Here is a 16,877-nt window from a genome sequence, read left to right on the forward strand (position 1 = left end):
ACACTCAGCCACGATATTACCCTTAAAACCAGGAAAAGACCCAGTAGAATGCTCCAGCTACCGCCCCATAGCACTCCTCAATACGGATGCAAAATTGTATGCAAAAATACTGGCGAAACGTCTGGCAACAGTGCTGCCAGAGATAATACATGAGGATCAAGCAGGCTTCGAAAGGGGAGCACACACAGGATAACGTCAGGCGAGTAATTGACATCATTGATTGGGGTGTGAGAGGAAACCAAAAATTCTCGATTGCAGCGCTGGATGTCAGGCGAGCATTCAATAGCATAGATTGGGAGTAACTAAGACTGGAACTGGAGGGGTTTGGCTGTGGTCCGACATTTATTAAGATGGTATTAGCAAATTACCAACACCCGTCCACGCAACCTATAGTGAATGGCTACACTTCAGAAAGAATCAGCATTAGGAGAGGTACACGACAGGGATGCCCACTTTCCCCGCTCCTATTCGCCATGGCAATGGAACCATTTGCAACTAGAATTCGGGAAGATCCAAGGATCCTGATGCGACCAATGCTCCTTAGAGGGCTGGGAGTCCCAGGCGTAGGGAGGTATATATTAGCTGCCCAACTGACACCAATGTTGAAATGGGCGGGCCTGGATCCTCTTCCTGGTTGGGGGAAAATAGAACAAACGGCGACAGATGTCCCACTAAAAGTGCTACAATTCCTAAAGCCAAGCACCCGAGAAAAGGGAGGCACCCTATTGGAGGCCACTAAGACGACCCTTCACAGCGGGGACAGAGCAATCCGGGGCAGTAAGGTCAGACAATGTCTGGGTCCGCAATCCCCCATAGTGTATAACACAGGCTTCTCACCCGGACTTCATAAAACATTTTGGGTGGAAGGACGCAGACACACTGGGGGTCATTACGACCCAGGCGTTAAGGGGTTAACGGTGCCGTAAAAGGTTGCAGCGCCGTTAACCCCTTAACGCCTTACTACGAGGTCCCTTTGCGACTCGCGACCTTAACGACTGGTCTGCACCAGCAGTTGAGGTAGGGACCTGCAAAGGGACCTTGAAGCTAATTACGGTACCGCCTTCCCCATTCCCATTGAGCCCTATGGGGCAAAAATGGGAATGGGGAAGGGCCAATGGTAAATGGGGAATTACCGCTCCGCCAACCTTGGAATGGGGTGGTAATTCCCCATTTCACCATGGCGGAATCGGTAAGTTACCGGCGTTAACCATGGCACTAATAGCGCCATTGGTTAATGCCGGTCTCGTAATGAGGGCCACTGTCATTACAAGGTATGTACCAGGATGGAGCCCCACTATCATTTGAAGATTGCAAAAAAGATTTGGCATTAGCGAAAACCACAGATTCAAATACATACAACTGCGCCACTGGATCTCACATCCAGCAGTAAAAAAGGCTCGGCTAAAACCTCCAGTGGGCCTAGAATTAACAATACGGGAGGGGACACCCACGAAAGGGATAACCAGACTATATAAACTCCTGTGCGGGGCGCAAACAGAGGATACCCTCCAATACATGAAGGGGAGAACACGCTGGAAGAATGGAGTCAAATCTGGAGGAGGGCACATAAGCTATCCAAATCCACAGCAATCAAAGAATCGGCGTACAAACTCTGTTATCGCTGGTATATGCCCCCAAATAGATTACACAAAATGATCCCCACGTATCCCCCGGCATGTTGGTGACAGTGTGGGGGAAGAGGAGACATGTTTCATATGTGGTGGTCGTGCCCAAAGATGGAAGTGTGTTGGAAAGAAATCCTGGGCCACATTAGAGACATAACGGGCTCTGACCTACCATGGTCGCCAAAAGTAATTCTGGTAGGCGTAGAAGCGGAAGGGAAATATGCGGCCTCAGGGAATAGAGCTGCCCTCATAACCCACCTATTGACAGCAGCGAGAATGACAGTGGCACAACGGTGGAAGACAGTGGAGGGCCCCACAGCACCGTGGTGGTGGGTCAAAGTGTGGGGAGTCATGGCAATGGAAAACATCTGCGCCACGAAGTCGGGGAGCTATTAGAAATTCCTGGCTATATGGAAACCCCTCCAGGACTATGTGGGAGAAAGAGAGGTTCACTATTTCAAACCACGTATCCTCAGAAACATTCACATCAGATAAAAAGACAGAAGGGACTACAGCAGGTGGTTTGGCTCAAGGAACTGAACTAGTCATGAACCAAGGTATTTTGGTAAAGACAACAACCAGGGTGGGTGGGTAGGCTAGGGAGAGGATGGGGGGTGGTAAAGAAAATACGATAAGAGAAAGCTCAAGAAGACAATCACTGGAGATAATGCAAAGGCTTCAAGCACAGTGAACAGGGGTTTAATGAGGGTAGTAATGTTCTATAATGCAAGTTGTAACCAATGCCCAGTTATTGTTTCAGTAGAAATTGAAAATAAAGTTGGTTAAAAAAAAGAAGTGTATACCATAAATACAGTATGATAGAGGGAATGGGAAGTGACCATAGCATGAGGAACTCTGGAACCTGGATAAAGAGGGATGACGACAGGGAGTAGGAGGAGAAGAGGGACAAAGGATTAGGGAAAGGAAGAACTAGGATGAGTGAAGCAGGGGGTTGAGGATGTGGACAAATGAGGGTGTAAGGTGATGTATAAGGAAGCGGGACTAAGAGGGTATGAGGAAGTGAGGCTAAGATGAGAGGCTGGAATAAAAGGGATGCAAGACTACATTGAGTAAAGAAACGAAGATGAGGGAGCAAGATATGGAAGGGGACTAGGGAGAAGGACTATGATGAAGAAAAGGAACTGGGGGCTAGACTGAGAAAAGGGGACAAGAGTAAGGAAGAGTGCCTGGGACCAGGACTAAGAAGAGGAAGGAAGACCAGGATGGGAAAGCCGCTCTAGATTGAGGGATGAGGCATTAGGATGAAGGGGACAAAGCAGTAGGATGAGAGACTACAATGGAAGAGAGACCAGTTACTATAACAAGGTATAGGGGGGACTATAAAGAGTCAGAAGTATTAGGTAGAAGAAGAGCGAGCAAGAGTGTCTATCCAAAGTGCCTAGGACATGGGGCTAGAATGGGAGACTAGGAAGAGGAGGAGTGCCTAGGATGAGGCAGAACAGCGATGAGTAAGAGGGATTAGTAAGGCAACTAGGTGAAGAGGGGCTAGGATGAGGAAGGTTGAGTGGTATTGGGGAGATTAGGCTAGGAAAATGATGAAGAGAGACTAGTGAGGGAATAATGAAAAGAGACTGGCACAGTGGGCTAGGAAGGGGGAGTAGAAAGAGGAGGAACTGCGTAGGTGACTAGGGCGAGGAAAATGGAAGAAGAACTGGATGGGTGAGGAAGAGGCACTGAAGAAAGGCCTACAACGAAACAAATGAGAGACTAGGATGAAGACTATTGGGGAACAGGACAAGAAAAGGAATTAGCTGACCAACGAATCATGAAGAGGGACTGGGACAAGAGGCTAGCCAGAGGCAATGGGACTTTGACAAGGGCATCGGAAGATGGACTAGGAAGAAGACTAGCATTTAGGAGGAGGCAGAACTAGGTCAAGGTGGGAAAAGTAAGAGTACTAAAATTAGGCAACGGGACGAGGACGAGGATGAAGCCTGGGACAAAGGACCAGGTTAAGGATGAGGGACAAGGAAGCAATGATGAAGACCGACAGTGATGAGGGACTAAAATTGGACAAGGCAACATTAGTAAATGGGCCTATGAAGCGGAACTAGGATGATTGAGGATAATGAAGAGATTAGGAAGATTAAGAGTAACTAGAATGAGGAAGTAGAGGAGGTGCTAGGAGGAGGGCCTAAAATGAGGAATAGTGGAAGTTGAACTAGGATGAGTAATAGTGAGCAGGTTAAGGGTCTATGAGGAAGACCAACTAGGAGGAGAAAAAGGAACTGACTAGTTTGAGGAATAGGGACTTGGACCTGGAAAGGGACAAGGATGCAGTAAAAGGCCTTGTACAAAGTAGGAGTAGGAAGGGGTACTAAGATGAGGTAGAAGGAAGATGAAATCGACAGGGACTAGGATGAGGGACTTCAACTGGAGGCTAGGTCTAGGAATAGGGGTTAGTACAAGGAAGAGGGACTAAAATGAGGACTGGGAAGAGTCTAGGAAGGGAACGTTTCAAGGACGATCAAAAAGATGAGAAAGCACAATTCGATTAAGGAATTGGTACGCTGAGGAAGAGGACGAAGAAGAGCCTCAAACATTCAGGTTACAATAGAGATGAAACCTCATAAAATAAGATATTTGAACGGATCATATGCAGATGTGTGATCAAAACTGCACCCTTATTCTATTGAACCTACTGCCCTCAAGATCCAACACCACATTTCTCTCAGAATTGGGAATTCCACTAGTGACTTTCAGGCTTCAGTGAAGAGTTCTGATTCTAGGACATTTCAATTTATGGCTTACACTGCTCCGATCTGAAAGTCCCTTCAAAGTTCATTCACATTCAGACAATAATAAATCTGGGATTTCTGCCATGGGTAAGCAAGCCCACCCAAGAGCAGAAACATTCCCTCATAATGTAGTCTTTAACTTCCCACTCTTATACACTAACCATATCATCTGTCCATACCTTTATAGTACCCCAAAGTTTAATATAGAGCTCTGTTGAGTAACAGCAAACTTTTAGCACTTCCTTCTCACTAATTCTGAAGTCAGCTACCCACAACTAATCTGGAAGAAACAAAACCATGCATAAACACAACTCCGCTTAGATGTAAGAAGGTAAAATCTTAAGAGAAGAAATACATTAATTGGTATGGTCAAGAATTATACATAATCATGAGGGCACAGAACTTTAACAGATTTAATGTTCCTCTCTAAACTTCCTTGTCAAAACTATATGCAAAATCCTTAACAGGGGGATATCGCTCACTTGGCAATTGAAAGGAAAACTACTTCCAAAACTGTAGAACTTCAGAAAATAAATCTGTGGAAACCTTTGAAATATTCACTGAGTTAAGTTATTCGGTATAGCCTGGCATAACCAATACTCTTTCAAAAGAATTAGTCCTGCAAAGTAGCTATAGCCAACCAAGATTAAGTAATGAAATTAAAAGAGAATATCGAACTTCAAATTAGATCTTTGTTTGCAATAGACTAATCCCTAAATGTTAAATTCATTAATGGGCCTCATTACGAGTTTGGAGATAGCCATGCCGTCATTCCCGGAATGGCTACGTCCAAACTCGTGTCTGGGTCCCGAAAAAAGGGAATTACCGGGCCATTCTGACTTTTGCATGTCCGGTAGTTCCCATTTTCGCGACCCGGACCCGGTACGTCCCCCTTCCCATTTGAGCCCCTATTGGGCTCAATGGGAATGGGGAGGATGCTAAGAACAGACCCATGACGGGTCGGTTGTTAGCATCCTGGTCTGCACATCTGGCATACTGCCACCCGCGAGCACACTCGTAATGTGGCGGCCCGATATGAACGGTGTTGGTACCTTACCGGCACCGTTCATACCGCGGCCACCAGGATCGTAATTAGGCCCATTGTCTTCAACATGGTCTTCCTGTGGGAGCTAGTTATCCTCACCAGAGGATTTAACACCGACTGAATATGGCCTCTTGTGCTCCTCTAATATTTTTACGGTCTACTTTCAACTGACGAAGCCCCCTTCCAGTCTAACGGCCTTCAGAAAAAAAAGAAAGAGTGCCCGATCCACTATTGCCCGAACTGGCCTGACATATAGTTGTAATAATATATGACAATCTGTGTTTATTATCTGAAGCTGAGCTTATATGCCTCTCGTTACTGTTTTCATGTCATCGGCATGTTATTTGCAAACATTTAATGTCGGGGAGAAAAAGAAAGTGCTGGCAATGGGTTAAACCATGCCACTAGAATTTGAGAAGACATAACTTTTCAATGGCGACAGCACAGTAATATACAGGATATGTCCAAGATCGCAGTATCAGATGGTGGCAAAGCCGGTGTACGAGCCTCAAAACATTGCTACCACAATCCCAAAATTGGCCACCCAATCACATCTCCTGACTCATGCTTTGTTGGCGGGACTGACTAGTTTGTCTCTCTCATTGTAGGAGCTAGAGCAGCATCATACCGATGCAATGTTAGTTTTGATAACTACCGCTTTCTGATGCAGGTCTGTTTTGTAGCAATGTAGGTATTCCTATCGGCAAACCATATATGCTGGAATTTGGTATTGTTATCTGGCGTATAAATACAGATCTCTGCAGCACGTGATTGGCAAACTGAGCTTTCTACTCGACAATGGCTATCAAATGTATCAATCTGCATATTAACTTTGGTTATTGTACTTAATATGTTCAACAAAGAAAGGTAACAACCCTTTACAACGTTTTATTGCGAATGCACACATTATTTATCACAATGAGCACAGAATGAATGATTAATACATAACTGATTAGCCAGATCTCACTTTAATCGTTAACAGCCAGGCAGGTGGCTCAGATCCTCCACACACTGGACAATATCATGGCATGAGTTATTTTTTTGCAACAAATGTGTACAGTCTTCTTTGATTCAGGCAGCCAGGTGGTGGGGTCTGGGGCTTGTGCCACATTTTCACTCTCATTAAGATGTCTGTGTGGGCAGGTGTCATTTTGGGGATTCCATCAGTTCAGGCACGTCAGATCTATGCTTTTGGGGTGGTTCAGGTTATTGCATTAAGTGTTGAATTTTTCTATTTGGAATTTATATAGAGCTGTTTACAGGGATGCCATTGACCACCGTTTGTTTGTAGTCTTCCAGTTCCACTCTTGCAAGGCATATTTTTAATTCACTTTTTATATGCCTGTATATGTATGAGTAGTATGGGAAGTTGTGCGGTAGAGTCAGAGGGGGTCCCCCGCTACCATTTATATATATAAAAAAAGAAAAGAGAATTAAAAAAGTCAACTTGCAAGAGTTGACTTGGAAGACCACAAAATGTGGTTGGTTTAATTACATAGAACCATATAGCCCGAACCTAGCCAGAAATCAATGCAGGACTGTACCTTTCCTTGAGGGAATGTATGATGTAAGGAGCTGGGTGTGACTATTGACCAAGTCTCGTCACTTCTCCCCAGAGGGGAGCCCTTCCTATGAGGCTAGAGATGTGAGGCTGCTACCCAATAGTCCCCTAGTGGTGGGGTTATGTGGGAGGACTTCATAGGGAGGGACACCCCTCCTGGGGATAAGGACATTCACCTGGGGAAAGCCTCCCTAAAACCCTGTCACATATCCCCCTATCCTCATGGTCACCCATTTCACCCACCATTGATAGTGGAACCATGCGTTCTTGTAAATCTATGACAAATGCAAAACATACTGGGATGAAGAACATCATGAGAAGGATATGGAATAACCATATGCAGAGACAGCCAAGTACTGTAGCAAGGGGGTTCACTGGAGGGCCAAAGAGACTTTCCAAGATGGTGTTGATGTTACGTCAGGGCGAGTAATTTCACTGCGGAAGCTAGAGTACACAAAGGAGACCCGGGTAGTTCAAACCTGCAATGCTGCAGCAGTTGTCTCTTCAGGAGGGGGACAAGAACAACAGGACATTGATGGAGCAACCTGGGAGCTGGCAGGGACGCGACTCACTTGGTGGTGGCGTGACGGCAGAAAGGTGGAACATTGGGTTCAGAAATGACACTGACACCGCCAGTTTCTTGAGTTACAGGGTAAAAGCTCATAGCCCACAAAATGACCCCTCCTTGTCAGTCTCCTCCTTCAGTACCCTTGCTAGGTGATTTACAATATGTGACATGGGATGTTAGAAAACACGGAGGTGGGATGTGATTGGGAATGCGGGGAACCAAGGTATTGAATGAAAAGTAAGATCTTGCATTCTTTCCTAGATTGCAAGAGTGTTGGGAGTGATCCGAATTACCACCAGGATGGTGTTCTAGCAGTCAGGGTACATGGCAAGATAAGGCCAGTTTATTTTCTTTTTTCTTTTCTTCCTCCTTGTGTGCCAGTTTCATTGCATGCTTAGCATTGGTCTGCCTGCAGGAAGAGCACGCCTGAGCTACAGAGGTTTGCAGCTAAGTAGACAGGTGTGCATACAATGATTAACTTATAGGTAATGCAGAATGTTAAGTTGTATGGTGAGATGTGATGTCAGTTTTAGTGGTAGACTGAAAAATCTTAGGAGGGTGTAGTTTAGGGCCCAAATATTAAACCAAGGCATAATGTCATTGGATGCAGTCAAAGGAGCAAATATTAATCGAGAGCAGTGCAATACATGGTGCAGTCATAGAGCAGTATTTTAATCATGATCACAACATTGGCCTCATAAGTTTGCCGGTCCGGACACAAGGGTGCCGGTAAGCTCTACCGGCACCCTTGTTTCCGGACTGGCAAACCACAAGTCTCCCTGCCGGAGCCGCTGTGCCTGACAGATCGCACCCTGCCGGGCACAGTGGCCACTGTAGGCAGACCGCCACGGAAGCACAGGCACCATTCTCAATAGTGCCTGTGCTTCCGTGGTCCCCATTCCCATAGGCCTCTATGGGAATGGGGATTTACAAATTTACCAGCAGCCAACTTCCCGGCAGCCGGACTTGGAATAGCCCAGTGGCATCGGGAAGTCAGGTGCCGGTAAATCATTATGACCACCGGACCCGTGATGAGGCCCATTGTTGCCATCAATCCAAGTAGCCAGAATTGAATGAGAGCTTAACATTGCATGCATAGGGGCAGACCCCTAATCATCTTACCTCAAAGCGGGTCCACCACCGGACAGCTGTAACAGCTAAAATGCTCTTATTTTATTACAATCCACCCCCACATGTGATTGGATAAAACCTCTTCAAAGAAATCCCATCTTTCTCCATGCCTTCCATTCTCATTGGTCATTTACTATTTTAACTACCATCTTCAGATCATATTCATAGCACACCCCTTCTTGGGATTCGTCCGTGGTAGGTCATGACATCATTGCACAGTTAAACATTTGTGTGCAAACATAGTTCATTACCTATAACTGGTCTGAGCCCTTTAACCTAATTGTAATTTCACACGGTTCGCATGTATACTTTAGGCAATAAACAATGCACATGCAGCCGCTTCTGAAGTCTTCTACTCTGTCACTCCTCCATGTGACTTCCTTGGGGCCAAAGCAAGGTTTTCTGGGAGCGAAGCCCAGATGCTCTTCCAGCAGCAGCCTCACAGGATTCCCTTGTTGCTGTCCCAGAAACCCATCAGTCTATTCCAGACTGTTCCTCGCTCTGTGCAGCTCGAACGTCCTGGATGATTCCCAAACCAGCCTAAGGGCTGTTTTAATCAGAAAATCGGCAGATGAAGATCGGATGACACAGCAACATTGAAGATAAGCTCCATCTGAGCTTAAGGTATGTTTAAATGTACCACTTTGGTGGACATCTGCCGCAGGCACATCTATCAATACACACACTCTAGATGCAGCTACGACTATGTCAAATACAGTGTAGCTGCTCACATAATGGTTTTACACTAAAACAGCAGACCTACCTCAACACCTCTGCCATTAGAATACATCAACAACCTAAGACAAAATTCGGTCAATTCATGTGCCTGACCTCTTGGGTTGATAACTGGTGCCTAGCCAGCCCTCCTGAGTCCTAATTTTCGCCAAATGCACACACATATCTCAAGCTTCCTCTTAGAACTTTCCCATACCTGAACTTCGGTCTCTGCAGGCGTTCCAACCACAAAGCACGTTGAGGCCATACAAATGGAAAAATGGCGTTATATAAATGACAATGCAATGACAATGCAATATGAGGAAAGCTGAATAAACCGGTACTCTTTGAACTAACAATACCTATCTCATACACCCTGGCTTACTGGCTCCATTGGAACATTGTAATCTAAATAACTGCCATTTCATCAAGGACTTATGAATTAATTAATCATCATCAAAATTTCGATTACTTTAGCCTCAAGCATTGCTTTACCCCATATTTATTGCTCCTCAAACAGATGGCCGTAACCCTCTGTCAAGTTCCCATGCATTTAAGAGATTACATCTGCTTTCTTCGATACTATCAGGCTATCAGGCCATACAAACCATGGGCGGCTCCTTTAGCCGAGCTGACCATTGCTAAGGTCGTACTTACTTATCTAATTGCAACATTGCGCTCAGTTTCCTTTAGTTAATATTTTAACAAATCATAATTATCTTCTTGGGGAACAGCCATACAATCGCCTTTCATGTCAATTCCAATATGGGCATACTCCTCCACTGCACAAATCCAACTCATCAACCATTTCCACAATCTACCCACTGCTCCACACAATTATCACAACTTGGTGGAGGACACAAACAGTTTCAGACAAAGTAATGTGAGGAACCTGAGGGCGTCCTCACTTCTTTTCCCCAGACACCTCCTCTTTGGTGGGCAGGGAAAGGCCATTGTATTTGGATCCCTACCCTGGGGGTGGATATGCGAGGGAGGGAACTTGGGGAATGGGGAAAGGCCGTCCTTGCGCGAGACATGGTAACCCCATTCCCCTTTTCATAATAAACCCTCTATCCCTAAAGCCTTTGTTGGATACGGTCAACCGCTTCCCTTATACTCCTTTCAATCTGTTCCCCAGAAACGCCATTTTAGTACTGAGACAAGGAAGAGAACAACTAGGAAGGCAAATCCTCATTTCATGGACACACATATATCAGAAACCAAATGGGTGAAAATGCTTTCTTTATTCAATCAGATGGTACAAAACACCACTCTGATACTAAGAGGAGGCGGAGAACTATGGAGGCATACCAGAGGAACAACCAGAGTTGTCTGCCTAATGGACTCCTCCAGAGTCGGGCATGAGAATTCAGTGACCCACACCTGGGGTCACTTAACACACCTGAAATATATATAAAAATGCCTGCCGTTCTGAAAGAAGGGGAACGGTCTTTTAACTGTGCTGTGCAGGAGAAGGGGATGCTGCAGCCTTGGTTGCCTGAGCGAGAGATTGAAGGCCCTGCCATCTGCCAAAGCGGATCTGGTGGGGAGAAGCAGTGGCGCTCCCCGTGACCGTATCTGCCGCCAAAGGAAGCCAGGAAAGCGGGTCGGTACGCGCGGTGCAGTCCGTGGGAGTGAGTCGATTGAAACCGGGAAACCTGGAGAAGCTTGTTGTGAAGGACACCAGGAAGAATGCTGCTGCATGCGACCACATGGTCCACCCATCACAGGTCACGTAATTGAATGTTGAAACAAGTATTCTCCAGCATGGGGTCTGGCATGGATTCACATGCTCATGAATATTCCCCGTCGTCAGGCCGGGAATCCTTGGTAAAGAAAAAATCAGTATCAGTTTCGTTTCTGATCTGTCTTTCTTAGTAGTAACCAATCACTGCTCTCTGGGTCATACTGCCCCCAGCCAATGACTGCCCTCTCCCTAAGCCCCGTCTCTGGCAGCCATCCGCAGATTATTACCGCACGCTCAAGTGTTGGGAGACCTCGTGTTTAGCTTTCAAGTTTTTTTGCTGCGTTTTCATGCTTTTTCAAAGAGATTTTCTCATTCTGCGGTCAAATAGAGCCACAAGCTCCACCGTGTCTACATCCGATCAACGGGGACCTGTTTTGGATTTTCTACGCCCCTCAAGGGTGAAGTTTTCATCGAGTTACGCTTCTTGGAGGAGTCCAGAAGTTTCTGCGGCCTACCCTGACATGGCCCAGGAGAAAGGAAGCTTGACGCCCGGAAAGCTGTTCAGGGTTTGCCCTGGATGCCAGCTGCAGAATGTGTTCAAGGAGGACGAGCACTCGAAATGTCTCTACTGCCTTCATGAGGACAAAACGCACGTGGAGAAGGAGTGTGCGTTTTGCGGGAACATGTCGGAACGGACCATCAAGGACCGACACCTTCGTCTCTCCAACTGGCTGGAAGGAAAGAGCCCGTTGGGTGAGAAGAAGAAGAAGTCAGAGCGGTCTTTTAAGTCCTGTGAGGTCGCACCGGCGATGGGGGCCCAACAGAAGGCAAAGCACTGCGAGTCCGCGGGCACCGGGAGCGCCAGACGGTCAGGCTCCTCGGCTGCCAGGCAGAGCGCATCCTCTCCAGCGCCATCAACCACGAGCCAACGCTCTGGCTCAGGGAAGAGGAAGGCCGAGAACCCGGCGAAGCTTCTGGAGAGGCCCCGGTCGATCTCGAAGGATCCAGCCGAGGGGGACTGAGGCGGTGACCCTCCCCCCAAGGTGAAGGCCACAGGCCCGCACAAGGTGGTGAAGGGCTTGATTCACCCGGACAAGGTCTCTATCGAGGAAGTCGCGGCGGCCCTGGCACAGCCTGAGGAGGCTACACCATTGGAGGCGACCTCGGGGCCCAGAGTTTCCCTGCCACCGCAGAGGGAAGCCTCTTTCAGGCCCATCGAGAAGACCCCCATGAAGAACCTGGCGGAAAAAGAGGGGGGGAGCCGGTGGCCATTGTGGACACGGACACAGCCTCCAAGGAGGAACTGGTTGAAGTCTTTGAGGGCCTCGACGAGGGCGTTGAAGAGGCCCGGTCCCACGGGAGGGATCCCGACGAAGGGGATGACGAGAGCGCCGGCGGCGCCGGCGAGGTTCCCAGTCAATCGTCGAGGCCCGTCGCTTCCGGAGCCGCAGGACAATTCGGCGGCCATTTTGTTGGCAATACAATCCTTATATTTGGAGATAAGGACGAGATTGCACCTACCACCGACGGAGGAGCCGGAACCAGGCCCGACGGAGGAGCCAGAGCCAAGCCCGTCGGGAAGTCACCCAAACAAGAGAAGATGGAACCATCCAGCCCCGCCTTTTCAGCCCTCACGGCCTGCTCAGCCTTTCCCCACGTCCCCCGTACCTGGGGATGACACAGGAACCGACACGGCCACGACGGTACGGATGACGCCGGTGGTGACGACAGGATGGAGCTCCCATTGCCTCCAGCCCGGGCCTCCCCACCCAACGAGATTGGGTCTTTCCATGCTATGATCTCCAGGGTATCTGAGCTTTTTCAGCTCTGCCCCGAAGAGAAGAAGGAAGGTTTCCTTTACCAACAGCGCGAGGCCAAGAGGAAGACAGTCCTCGCCGTGCCTCTGCTGGATGACATCTGAGGCGAGGGTCTCACCCTTCTCAAGAACCTGTCTACGATGCCTGCCAAGAGGGATCGGTATGAGAAGAAGTACCGGGTCCCCGACGCGGCTCCTTTGTGCCTTAGGGCGCAACCGACCCCTGACTCGGTCGTCTCAGCGGTGGCCAAGAAGAAAGCGGGGGGGCATCGGCCTCAACGTCAACTTCCCCACCGGACGGCGAAGGAAAGAAGATGGATGCAATGGGATGACGAGTTATCTCGTTGGCGGCAACAACGATTAAGGTGGCCAACGCCCTCATGAACGTGGCCCGCTACGACAGGTAGTTATGGTACAAGATCGCCCCTCTGTTGGACTTCCTACCGGACGACAAGAGGGCTGAGGCCCTGGAGATCTTGCAGGAAGGTGAGGTGGCGTGGGGCCTTGCCATAACGGTGGCAACGGACATTGCCGACACCGGTTTCCTCCAGCTAGGCAACAGCATTTGCCTCAGACGACGAGGGTGGCTCAAGGCGACGGATTTCCGCCAGGACGTTCAAGCCAAGTTTTTGGACATGCCTTTCGACGGGAACAACCTGTTTGGGAAAACAGTGGATGAGTCCCTCCAAGCCACCAAGGCGAACACGGAGACAGCTAAGGCCCTAGGAGTTGTCCAGCAATGAAGGCCGTACTTTCGGAGCTCCGGAGGCAAGCAGAGTGCCTCCAAGGGATTCGGCGGTGGCTCCTCTACGTACCGCCAAGCGGCCCGCTCCTCGTCGCAGGAAGCCTATAGAGGAAGAGGCAAGTCGGGTGGATCCCGCCGTCGTCGCCAGGGAGGCCAAGGCGGCAAGGCGTCCTCCAAGCAAGATTGAACCGACCGTGGCGTCGGGCCCCCACCGAAGCACCCCGGTGGGAGGCCGGCTGGCGAAGTTCGTCAGCGTGTGGGAGTCCATCTCCACCGACCGTTGGGTGCTGGATGCCCTGGCCCAGGGGCACGCCCTCGAATTTCAAAAAAAGTGAAACCGCATTCCTCCTGTGGGTAGGAAAGAAAACCACGTCCCTCAACTACTGTTGGAGGTAAGGGCGATGCTCAAGAAAGGTGCCATCGAGCTCGTCCCAAAGAGACTCCGGGGCTTCAGAGTATACTCAAGGTACTTCCTCGTGATAAAGAAGACAGGAGGGTGGCGACCCATCCTAGACCTGTGATGACTGAACAAGTACATGAAGGCACACAAGTTCCGGATGGTCACCCTCCAGCACGTGCTGGGACAGCTGGAGGAGGGCGATTTCCTGTCGTCGTTGGATTTGGAGGATGCATACTTTCACATTCCCATTCTAAAAGGACACCGGAAGTTCCTCAGGTTCGTGGTCCAAGGGCGGCACTACCAGTTCAAGGCCCTCCCGTTCTGATTGAAGCCGGCACCCAGGGTTTTCACCAAGTGCCTCACTCCAGTGGCAGCACGGCTGCGCCTGCAGGGGATCCACGTCTACCCCTACCTGGACGATTGGCTCATCCGCACAAGGACAAGGGAGCTCACCGTAGAACACACAGCGAAGATCGTCCAGCTGCTCACGGACCTGGGGTTCTCCATCAACTTCCCACCTGGTCCCCTCTCAAGTCACACTGTTTCTGGGAGCCAAGCTCGACACAGTGGCGCGTCTGGCCTCGCCGTCGGAGGAAAGGACAAAGGCCATCCTAGGCAAGGTGCAGCGTCTGCTGGCCACGGACGTGGCCAGAGTGAGGTCCATCAAGTCCCTCCTCGGGATGATGTCCTCTTGCATTTATCTTGTGCGCCTGTGCACGCTTCGGATGCGCCCTCTACAGGAGTTCCTCGACGCCCGCTGGATTCAAGCGACTGGCAGCTTTGAGGACAGGATCCCTCTCCACGAGACCTTCCGACGAGCGATCCGGTGGTGGGCCACCCGCACTCATCTAGCGGCAGGGACAGACTTGCATACCCCGGCCCACCAGGCGACGGTGACGACGGATGCCTCCCTGGAGGGGTGGGGAGTGCACACCGGAGATCTTCACGCGAGAGGCCTTTGGCTCCCGGAGGAGAAGCCACTCCACATCAACATCCTGGAGCTCCGGGCAGTGTTCTGGGCCCTCAGGTCCTTTCTCCCGTCCCTTAAGGGCAAGGTGGTGAGGATCTTCACCGACAACACCACCACGATGTTCTACATCCGGAAGCAGGGCGGAACCAGATCCCCGTCCCTATCCAAGGATGCCCAGGACCTGCGCCATTGGACCGTTGCTCAAGGGATGTTTCTGGTGCCGTTTCATCTGGCAGGGATAAAAAACACCATCGCCGACTCATTCAGTAGAGAGCTGTGCTCGTGCCACGAGTGGGAACTACTTCAGGATCAAGTGGACCGGCTCTTTCAACGATGGGGCAAACCCCAGATCGACCTGTTCGCGACGGCGACGAACTCCAAGTGCCAGAGGTTCGCCAGCAGGTTTCCCCAACCGAGGAGCATGGGCGATGCTTTCTCGTTCCCCTGGGACGGCCTGCTCCTATATGCGTTTCCTCCGTTGCCGTTGCTGCTCCAACTCATCAACCAGCTCCAGAGGTCCCAGTGCAGAATGACCCTCGTCGCACCAGCGTGGCTGAGACAGATCTGGTTCCCGGACCTTCTGGACTTGTCAGCGTCCCCACCAGTCAAGCTGTTGACGGACGCAGATCTTCTCTCCAGAGAAGGAGGCGCAATTCTTCATCACGACCCAGAGTCGCTGAACTTGCAGGCCTGGTTCCTGCAGCACTAGAGTTTGGAGGATACGATATCCCGGCCGACTGCAGAGAGGTTCTTGCGAAGGCCAGGGCGTCCTCAACTCTCAAGTGCTACGGACATAAGTGGAAGAGGTTCTCTATCTGGTACCGTGCACAGAAGATTAACCATCTGCGGATTACGGCCCCTCAAGTATTGCCGTATCTTCTGTCACTAGCCAAAGCTGGACTATCTCATGCTTCAATCAAGATACACCTGGCAGCGATTTCCCGATACACCAGGACTACAGGGCGGTCATCCCTGTGGTCTCATCGCCTGGTTAAGGAATTTATGAAGGGACTGTTTCGATCATTCCCGCCGGTGAAGGTCGCCAGCCCCAGCGTGGGAGCTGAACGTGGTGCTGACCAGGCTCATGGGTCCGCCATTCGAGCCATTGCATTCGGCCCGTTGAAGTTTCTGTCGTGGAAAACCGCGTTCCTGGTGGCCATCACCTCTGCACGACGCTTGGGAGAGATCCAGGCACTATCCTGCAAGCCTCCATACCTGACCTTTCATGATATGAGGGTAGTGCTGAGGACGCACCCCTCCTTCATGCCCAAGGTGCCGTCAGACTTCCATCTCAACGAGCCCTTGGTGTTACCAGTCTTTTTCCCGTCACCTTCGTCGCCGGCCGAGAGGACTTTGCACTCGCTGTATGTAGCTAGAGCGATGAAGTTCTACGTGGACCGAACAAAGAGTTTTCGGAGGACATCACAGCTGTTTGTGAACTTAGGACCTGTGAACCAAGGGAAGGCTCTCTCGAAGGCTTCGATTTCCAGGCGGCTCTCCAGCTGCATCATGCACTGTCATCGGTTGGCAAACCGACCATTGCCCGGCCGTCCGAGAGCCCATTCGACCAGAGCGGTCGCTGCTACCACAGCGTTCTTGTCTGGTGTGCCTCTGCTGGACATCTGCAGGGCTGCTACGTGGAGGTCGACGCACACCTTCTTGAGATTCTACTGCGTCGACCGGGATTCCAGGGAGGAGTCCAGGGTCGGCCAAACAGAGCTGTGCAACCTGTTCGCTTAAAGTGAGCCTGGTGAGGAGGTAAGAAATGATTAATATTGAGCCTTTGCCACCGCCCGTGGTTGTACATGTGTGTACTGCTATGTATTCCTATATTCATGAGCTTGTGAATCCATGCC

This window comes from Ambystoma mexicanum, chromosome 1p, assembly GCF_040938575.1.
Source record: "Ambystoma mexicanum isolate Mex_15411 chromosome 1p, UKY_AmexF1_1, whole genome shotgun sequence".
Lineage (NCBI taxonomy): Eukaryota > Metazoa > Chordata > Amphibia > Caudata > Ambystomatidae > Ambystoma > Ambystoma mexicanum.